The sequence below is a fragment of the Ziziphus jujuba genome, chromosome 10 (assembly GCF_031755915.1).
Source record: "Ziziphus jujuba cultivar Dongzao chromosome 10, ASM3175591v1".
NCBI lineage: Eukaryota > Viridiplantae > Streptophyta > Magnoliopsida > Rosales > Rhamnaceae > Ziziphus > Ziziphus jujuba.
In genome coordinates this window covers 19,092,183-19,102,555 of record NC_083388.1, presented here as the reverse complement: position 1 = coordinate 19,102,555, position 10,373 = coordinate 19,092,183, and the positions used below count along the sequence as shown (strand labels likewise).

Here is a 10,373-nt window from a genome sequence, read left to right as displayed (position 1 = left end):
ATTCTATAATTGAATAGTATTATATAAAGATGTTAAATTTATAGTTTTTAACAAACTTTTATAGTATAGATTTAAAAAAAAAACCCATATATATTTGTTAATAATAAATTTTTCAAATAAGTTTTCAAATATAATTAAGAATTATAGATTATTTTTAAAATCATCTATTATGGTTGCACATACTAGATATCATACGAGGATGGATGCTAATTACATATTATTTAGATGGTATTAAATGTACACAATGGGATGTTAAATGTACACCGATGCTCTTTATATGATGCTCTTATAGCATAACTGTTAGCCATATGTCAATTCCCTTGGTGCAAAATTAACCATAAATCCAATTGTATAAATCATTTTATTACATATTAAATAAGATATGGTCATTTATTCTATCGGTGTAGCTTTATATATTGTTAACCTTTGTTTAACTAAACCACGAAATAACATAAGTATAAATCACTCAAGTTAACAAACATAATCAAAATCAAAATTATTTCAGTAATTATTAATTTGGTCAAAAGCTTGTAAATTTACTAAACTGCCCATGCAATAAATCAATAAAAATCTAAAAAATACATATAATAATAATAGATGCTAATAAAATATAAAATAAAAAGAAAGAAAATATGCCGTAACTTGTAAGTAGATCTCAAATAGAGGTCTTAAATGTCAAGCAGAGAGATTGTTTGGTGTAGCGAAAATAGAAATGCAAATAAATAAATAAATAAGAAAACATATTGTAAGTAAATTTCAAAGAGGGTTGTAAATCTTAAGCAGAGATTGTTTGAGTGTAGAGAAGATTATTTTAGAGGGAAAGAAGAAAAGTGAGCTGGAAATTGGATGTAGACTATAATTTACAAATTATAATAATACTTAAAAAAAATTGTTTGCCTATATACTAGAATATTTTATTATTTATTTTATAACAAAAAAGAAATTTCATAAAAAGGCTTGCAAATATTAAACCCAATTTGAAAGGAATGTTTCATAAAATTTTTTACCTCTTGGTATATACTAAATTACAATAATTTGATAAATGCATAAAATATTTTTTTTTTTTATAAATAAAATGAAATATAAATTTTTTCCTAGTATATACTAAATTTCAATAACTTTGCTAAATGCATAAAATGAATTTTTTTATTTTTTATGATAAAATCTTTTAGTTCAATGAATATATAAATTAACAATTGATTAAATATACAATATATATATATATATATATATATACAGCACATAAAAAAAATCTATAATTCATATCAAGAAACATTTTTCTAGAGAATTTATATTTTCTGGAATAGGTGTTGTAATTTTGAACAATTTCGATAAACTTTTTGGTGCTATGTCCAAACCAGTAAGGCATCAAGTTTCTCCTCATGTTGTGGAAATTATGGCGACCAGAAAAGCGATCCATTTTGCTCTGGATTGTGGTCATTTAAAAGCTATATATCATCGAAACTGACTCTAATTATCTTTGATTTTTCAGAGTGTAGGGTGATTAAATGTTTCCTTACAGTCTGTATAAAGATGCCTCCTTAGATCCTCTAATTGTTTTTCTTGTAATTTTGGCCGAGGTCCACTAATCAGGTTGCTCACTTTTTAGCAAAACATGCTGTTAATTTGCTAGATACCTTAATCAATGAATTACTCAGTTTTTCTCCCCCAAAAAAAAAAAAAAAAAGAAATGTTATTACTCCTTAAAAACTTTTTTTCCTTTTTTTTGGGAAAACAGTACCTGAAACAAAATTATCATCTAGATAATGATCAACATTAATTGGTTTGCCTATTTATAAGTCATATATATATATATTGATTAAAAAATATATACATATTCAAGAAGTTAAAACATGAAATTCTTTCTAAATTAATAAATATTCATTTATTGATAATTTATTTATCAATAATAAACAATCCATTTAAAATAATAAATCTTTCGTCAGGACATCTTGCACCTCACCTCGTTTAAACTAATAACATTGATAAGCATACACCCAGTGGATTAATGATCCATCTGATCATACGAAATTGAAAACCATTGAACATATGTATTATTTTTTTATTTTATTTTTATTTTTGGCTTTAGGAACCTATTCATTATTTATTTATTTATTTATTTATTCTTTTTTGGTGAATGCGGAACCTATCGACTTCCACATTTAAGAAATAGAGATATCAAACTAAACAATCTCCACTCTCCCGACATACCGAAAAATAAATGTCCCTGCCGTGTATTCCAAGTAACATGTTCGATTCTTCTATTTATCTTTTATATTAACCCAATCTCGCCTTCTGATTAATCATAACTTCTTAATCAAAAGATTAACTCCATATTCTGGTTCAACTACCAAACGATTGGCCGGCGCATGGATATATATGTGGAAGAGTGAAAAGGAGAAATTGGAAACAATTAGAGCCAAAAGTAACTTGAGCTCAACCATGGCCAAGTTCTGTCCAAGACACACCCGAGGTCCAACCCCAAATGGCATTTACAAATATGGAAGCTTGCAAGCTCCAGCTATCCTATTTGCAAATCTATCCGGGTTGAACTTGTAGCTGTCGGGTCCCCATATTTTTGGATCAGTATGCAATGCCACCATCATGGTCCAGACAATGACACCCTTTGGAATATCGATGTCTCCGAACTTCAAGTCCTTGAAAACCTCCTTGATATCACAGTCACCGGGGGATAAAGGCGCAATGATTCATGAATCACCATTGTTAGCTGTATATATATACATATATATATATATATATATATATGCAAAGTTAATTTCCAAGTTTATGTTACTAATTAATCCAAAAAACACTAAATTTAGAAAGTGAAAATGTGTGTGCATATGCATAATTATAAACAATAGTGGAGTGACATTGCACTGCACCTGTTTCATCTTATTGAGCATATCATAATCAGGAGTACTGCAACCTTTGCAAACTTGGAGGACTTCTGCTCGGACACGATCTTGCCAATTTTGGTTTGCAGCCAACAACATGAGGCACCATGTGGCTGCAACTGCAGTGGTTCATAGCCAGCCAAGTATGCGTTCCTGCAGTTGTCAACTACGATGCGGGCAGTTTCTTCCTGATTAAGGCCACTATTTTCAGTAGCCTCAAGGAGGACGTCTTTGTTGTACCCAGCTTCTTGTTTCTCCTTCACCACTTTCATTATCAAATTGGCCACCTCTTTTTCTAAAGCCCAGGCTTCTCTATTGCTCTTTGTAGGAAGATATCTGCAAACCAATCAACTAAATATAATGATAGAGCCCATAGGTTTTATAATGTTTTGCTCATAATTGATGAAGTTACTTAGTACAGAAGAAATTCATGAATTTATTTACTTAACCTACTGCCTGGAATGCCAACGAAAAAGACTTGCTTGGAAATAAGCTCCTGTAGAGATCTTAGTTTGTGGAAAATCTCTTCCCCTTTGGAAAAATTGCTCCCAAAACATGCCCTTGAGATAACATCCCAAGAGAAGCTTCTTGTATGGTTATCTATCTTAATGTCTACGGTTCCTCCTTCCGCCTCTATTATTCTATTCCAAGAATTGACCAAAATTATTGCAGACTCTGTTATTAAGCTCAGCATTCCCTGTAAGTGATTTAAAATATTTTTAACAAATTCTAATATCAAAAATCTATATATGCATATAGTAAACATGTATATACCTTAACCTTGTCCATGCAGAGCTCAGGAGCAAGAATTTTTCTCTGATGAGCCCAGAAAGTGCCATTTGATGTTAGAATTCCCTGACCAAGTAAAGCACCATGGTCCTTGAATTGGTATAAAGGTTTTCCCAATCCAAAGATGTACAAGTTGTTATCTCCCTCACCATCGCAGGTTGATTCACGCATAATACTTGGGTGTTACCAAGAGCAAACGCAAATACATCACCTGCACTTGTCAAAAATAACCATATCAATATATAAAAATGGAAACCCCTGAAGAAAATTAATTCTGTATGTAATATTCATTCCTGGCATTTCTGTTTCAATCCAGGAGACCATGATCAGATAGTGCACATGCACGTATCTACTATGTGCAAGACTATACTTAATATTCTCATTCTCTATGTATATTTATATAGATATAGATACAGATTGTACCGTATTTATTTCTCCATTGCTCAATAAAGTGAAAGAAAACACCGGAGCAGTTGTGGTCCGCACGGGATTCACCGGCAGCACTACGCGAAAATTGATATCTAGCGACACTCATTTAGCGACGCTACGAAACAAACACGTCTGAAAAAACAAAACTGCGACTCTGAAGTTAATACACGTCAGTAAAAATTCAATAAATATACAACATACTATATAGATTGTGCGTCACCTGTTCTCTCTTCCGTTTTTTTAGTTATTTTAATTAATCTAATTTTAATTCAACAACAAATAACTCATAAAAATATTAGAGCAACATAACTGAGGTTTTTTTTTTTCTTTTTTGTTATATGTGTAACAGGCGATGCACTGGTAAGATTGTGTGTCGCCTGTTCTCTCTTACCCTTTTTTTTTTTAGATCTTTTAATTAATCTAATTTTATTTTAATAATAATAATCAATAAAAATATTAGTGCACCAAAACTGAGGGTTTTTTTTTTTTTTATTACACACCAATTGTGCATCGCCTTCTCTCTTCATTTTTATTAATTAAACCCAGGACCTCCTACACTCTCAAGAAATCACCACACCACCAGACCAAATGACTTATATGTACTGATACAACAAAAATTGGTTAATATAGTATTAGGCGACGCATTATTTAAACAATGCGTCGCCAAATACATGAACAGGCGGGCGACGCATTCTTCAACAAATGCGTCGCCTGTTCTTTTTTTTTTTTTTTCAATTTTTTAATAATAATAATCAATAAAAATATTAGTGCACCAAAACTGAGGTTTTTTTTTTTTTTTTTATTACACACCAATTGTGCATCGCCTTCTCTCTTCATTTTTATTAATTAAACCCAGGACCTCCTACACTCTCAAGAAATCACCACACCACCAGACCAAATGACTTATATATACTGATACAACAAAAATTGGTTAATATAGTATTAGGCGACGCATTATTTAAACAATGCGTCGCCAAATACATGAACAGGCGGGCGACGCATTCTTCAACAAATGCGTTGCCTGTTCTTTTTTTTTTTTTCAATTTTTTTGTTTAAACATTTAAAAAAAAAAAATCAAAATAGGACCATAACAAGAATTGAACCCAGGACCTCCTACACTCTCAAGAAATCACCACACCACCAGACCAAATGACTTATATATATTGGTTAATATAGTGTTAGGCGACGCATTAATTGATAGAGCAAAAATTGGTTAATATAGTGTTAGGCGACGCAAAATAGGGCCATAACAAAAGTTGAACCCAGGATCTCCTACACTCTCAAGAAATCACCACACCACCAGGCCAAATGACTTATATGTACTAATACAGTAAAAATTGGTTAATATAGTGTTAGACAACGCACACTCTCAAGAAATTACCACACCACCAGGCCAAATGACTTATATGTACTACAATGCGTCGCCAAATACATGAACAGGCAACGTAACAAGAATTGAACCCAGGACCTCCTATACTCTCAAAAAATCACCACACCACCAGGCCAAATGACTTATATGTATTGATACAACAAAAATTGGTTAATATAGTGTTAGGCGACGCATTATTTAAACAATGTGTCGCCAAATACATGAACAGGCGACCTGTTCTTTTTTTTTTCATTTTTTTTAAAAATTTTTTGTTTAAACATTTAGAAAAGAATAAAATCAAAATAGGGCCATAACAAGAATTGAACCCAGGACCTCCTACATTCTCAAGAAATCACCACACCACCAGGCCAAATGACTTATATGTATTGATATAGCAAAAATTGGTTAATATAATGTTAGGCAACGCATGACGCAGCCATAACAAGAATTGAACCCAGGACCTCCTACACTTTCAAATAATCACCACACCACCAGGCCAAATGACTTATATGTACTGATACAGCAAAAATTGGTTAATATAGTGTTAGGCGACGCGCCTGTTTTTTTTTTTTTCAATTTTTTTGTTTAAACATTTTAAAAAAATAAAATATAAATAGGCCCATAACAAGAATTGAACCCAAGACCTCCTATGCTATCAAGAAATCACCACACCACCAGGCCAAATCACTTGAATGTAATAATACAATAAGAACTAGCTAGTATAGTTTTAGGCGACGCAGTCTTTTAAGAAAAAGTGTCTAAATAAACTAAAAAGCGACGCATTTGTAAACAACTACGTCGCCGTTTCACCCAACCAATTTTTAACTTTTTTTTCAATTTGAAAGTTATTTTTAATAATTTTTTAGTTTTGCAAATATGCTTTTTTTTTTTTTTAATTTGTAGATGACCAATCAACCAAACTAATTAAAGATTAAAAAAAGAAAATGGAATAGGCGACGTGTTTTAATGGAATTGCGTCGCTGTTCCTTCAATTATTTTTTATTTTTTTAAAAAAAATAATTTAATAGACTTTCAATTTTTAAAAACAAGTAAGCTATCAATGACCACAAACACATGAAAGTTAAGCTCATTTAACATACTTATCTAGATAAATTGGTCAATAAATGCTTGTTGAATTAGAATTCTATATTTGGTACCCTATCTCAAATTAGATCTTGAAATATTTTGTGTCTCGTCTATACACATATATGTATAACTAAGAAGAGCATTGACAAAACTATTTTCTATTTTTAGATTAATGGAATTTATGTTCATTGGATTGCTACATGAATATATTTGTAGATGAATAATTAAAAAATTATTTAAAGATTATAAAGAAAATATAAAAAAATCAAACAGGCGATGCTTTTCGACCATAATACGTCGCTTGATCCCAGAATTCAAGAACAGATGATCCTTCTTGAAGAGAATATGTCGCCTATTCTCTCAATTAACAAAAACAAAAATTTTAAAAGACATGTAAATTTTATAAAGAATAAAGGTGTACTTGAAAAACAAAAAAATAAACAGCAATCTTCGATATTTTGCTTCGCATTTTTAAGAAATATTTTCAGTTTTTATTTGTAGTTGAAAAATAAAAAAATTAATCAAAGAAAAAAAATGCAATTGGGAGAAAAGGCGCGTTCTTGCCATTTTTTGAAAAATTTTGGCGCGTTTTAAAATTATTACGCGCTCATTTGAATCCATTTTTTCTTTTTTAAAATTACATCAAGTACACTACCTAATCGATATTAGATTTGGAAGCAATCTAAGAGAGACTTGAAGAGTGAGATATTTCAGGTTTCATTTTTCATTTGCCTACGTTGTCGTCGGCCGAGAAGCTGGATTTCTCTGTGTCGCCCTAGTGATTTTTTGGTTTTCTTCTTTCTTTGTCTCCACCGTTTAAGTGAGTTTCTTTTTTCTTGACATGAGATGGGTTGTTTTTTTTTTTTTTTTTTCATTTTAACTGCAGCTTAGGTTCATTGGGTTTTATTAATCTTGCTTTTATAGAAATAATATTTGTGATATTGCTTAACATTATTTTGCTAGGTTCAACAAGTATTTTATGTTGAAGATCAACTTAAATCAAGATGGTCTATTGTTTTAACTTCACCACAATATCGTACTTTCGTTGAAGAAGATGTTCTTAGAGATACAAAGATGGCTCACAATCCATTTGTCATATAGTTGCCAAGTATCGATGAAAATGATACTGAGGATAAATGTGAGAGTGACTATGTTTGTAATGACTGTGAGGGGAGAAATGTGCTTCGTCAAATCTTAAGAACAATAGTAATATTCTTTAAATTTTCATTTACTAAATTACAAATTTAATAATGATTAATATTTTATTTATTTTGTATAAGTGCTAATAACTTTTTTAATGTTTCCATATGCAGTATGAGGATGTAATATCGTCAACAAGAGGATGTCAACTTCCATCTCAATGAATATGTATTCATGGAAATTTAATTAATATTAAATTTGTTATGAAAAATACAATAGCTTATAAATTATGTAAAAATATGTCAATGAGATGATATTTAATTTATTTGATAATTAATTTGTTATGACAAAATATTTATTTAAAATTTTTGTATTCTATTTTTTTTCGATGAAGCTAGTTTTCGTTTTTTTGTATTTTAATTATTTTTATATTTTTACTATTTTAATCACTTTTCACAAAATTTAAAAAAATTAAAAATAAAAAAAAGAAGGGGTGACATATTAACAAATAATGCATCGTTAAAAGTGTCGATGTGTCGTTAAATAGGCGACCCTATTAATGCGTCGCTAAATAGGCGATTCTACTATTGCATCGCTAAATAGTTAACTCTATTAATGCATCGCTAAATAATCACTTTATTAATGCGTCGCTAAATAGGCAACTCTACTAATGTGTCGTTAAATAGTCAACTCTATTAATGCATCGCTAAATAGGCGATTCTATTAATGCGTCGCTAAATAAGCGACTCTATTAATGAGTCACTAAAAGTAAATATGCGTCGCTAAAAACTCAAAGATAGGCGACTCTCATACTGCGTCGTTTGTTGTCTTATAGATTTAACGACAGGACGTTAGGCGACATCGTGCGATATGTCGTTATTTATTTTGTGCGACGCATTTATTGCGTCATTTATCAATGCGATTCTAGTAGTGCAGGAACAAGGTCGGTGATGGTTTGAGCTTGGGATTTCTTGATCTCCATAATATTTCCAAGAAGAAGAGTGGATGGTGGTCCGCTGATGCCCTGCTTGGTTAACATGGATCGGAGTCTTCTTGGTCTAATCACGAAAACATTGTATAGACGCACCACAATTCCTATCAATCCTACCACTGCAATGGACGATGCTAACATCTTTATCAATTCAAACTCAACCACCATTTCTATTGCTCCTATCGCCTGCCTCTTTCTTTATTCTTCTCTTTATCGAGTCATCTTCCTGAAGCTCTAACGTGTTACATTAATGTAGAGACAGTGCACGAGGACAATTTTGTCATTGCCCTAATGCAACAAAAGTCCATCACTCTTTCTCATGGTCCGCATTCACCCATAAAACTTTTTTTTAAAAAAAAAATAAATAAAAATTTCAAATTTGGAAAAACAGCAAGCTATTTTATATGTTAAATCAGGTTCAAATTTTAAATCGCAAGCCAATTCTTTTTCATCAACAACGCTAGGCTCATCCACAAGCATCATTAAGCAAAAGCACTATTACTTTTGTATATTTTAATTTAAAAATCCATAATATAGAATTAAAGATACTTTGATCTTGATTTATTTCTTTGTTGAACAAAATTTAAGGTTTTGGGATGATTTAGATATTGTCTCGCTTTTTGATGGAAAGTGAGTTGATAAAAGTGATTGGTATAGAGGGAGAGCCGTCTTTGTGAGAAAGTGTGTTTGTTGCAGAGAATGGTCAGGCAGAGAAGAGGTTTAGGGTTTAGGATTAGGTAGAGAAAAGGATTGGGGTTTAGGGTTCACGGTTTAGGCAGACAATGGGTTAGGTGGTTCCAAACAGGAAGAAGGGAGCGTTGTGAGAGAGAATGAAACTGATGTGGAAAGCAAAGTACATATGTCACAAAACGGGTACTGAATGGTTTAATATTCTGGGAGTACTTGAATTTTTTCTCTGTTGATGAAACTCCATTGGCTAATTTGATCGTATAGGCAAATAATGGACCATTACCAATACTAATAAAGTCAGAAACTGTGTGAAGAAGAAAGGAAAAGAAATTCATGAAAGCTAATATGGTAGCTCACTCTCTAGCAAGCCATGCTAAAGATTGTGATAATTGTTGTACTTAGCTAGAGGTTGTGCCCGCATTCGCTTCTACCTATGCTTAATTTTCTTGTAAGTTTTCTTCTTTCACCGTTTCATTTCTCCTTTCATTCCACCAACCTCAGATAACTTTTCAAAATAACATGTATATTTTCCATGACAAAAAATATCTTTTCAAAATAGAGAGTGAAATTTTAAAAAGTCTTCTAACTGTACTTTTTTTACCTTTTTATTTTTTTAATATATAAAGATTTACTGCTTTATTTATATTTCCTTTTTATTTTTATCTAAAATCTCTTTTAAACAATATATATAATAATGGCATGGGAATTTATAATGCATAAATTAATATAATATTATAATAAAGAATGGATTTGAATTTCTATATTTTTAGAGGGTTAAATCCATTTCTTATAACAAAAATTCAACATAAAATGTCTATTGAAACTCCTTTTTTTAAAGATGAGCTCTTTAACAAAATAGAAATTTTATTTATACTCTTTTAGTTTGATCATTATTTTATTCAAATTTTATATTTTTGAAAAATCATATCTTCCTTTAGTTTTCTTAAACCATTAAAACTAACTAATATACCAATTTTTTTAA

At 30.8% G+C, this 10,373-nt stretch overlaps 1 pseudogene; it reads right to left on the bottom strand.

The window, feature by feature from the left end:
• Window positions 1-2,210: 2,210 nt before the first annotated feature.
• On the bottom strand, window positions 2,211-8,869 carry LOC125421003 (cytochrome P450 714C2-like; annotated as a pseudogene).
• Between the last annotated feature and the right edge of the window lie 1,504 nt (window positions 8,870-10,373).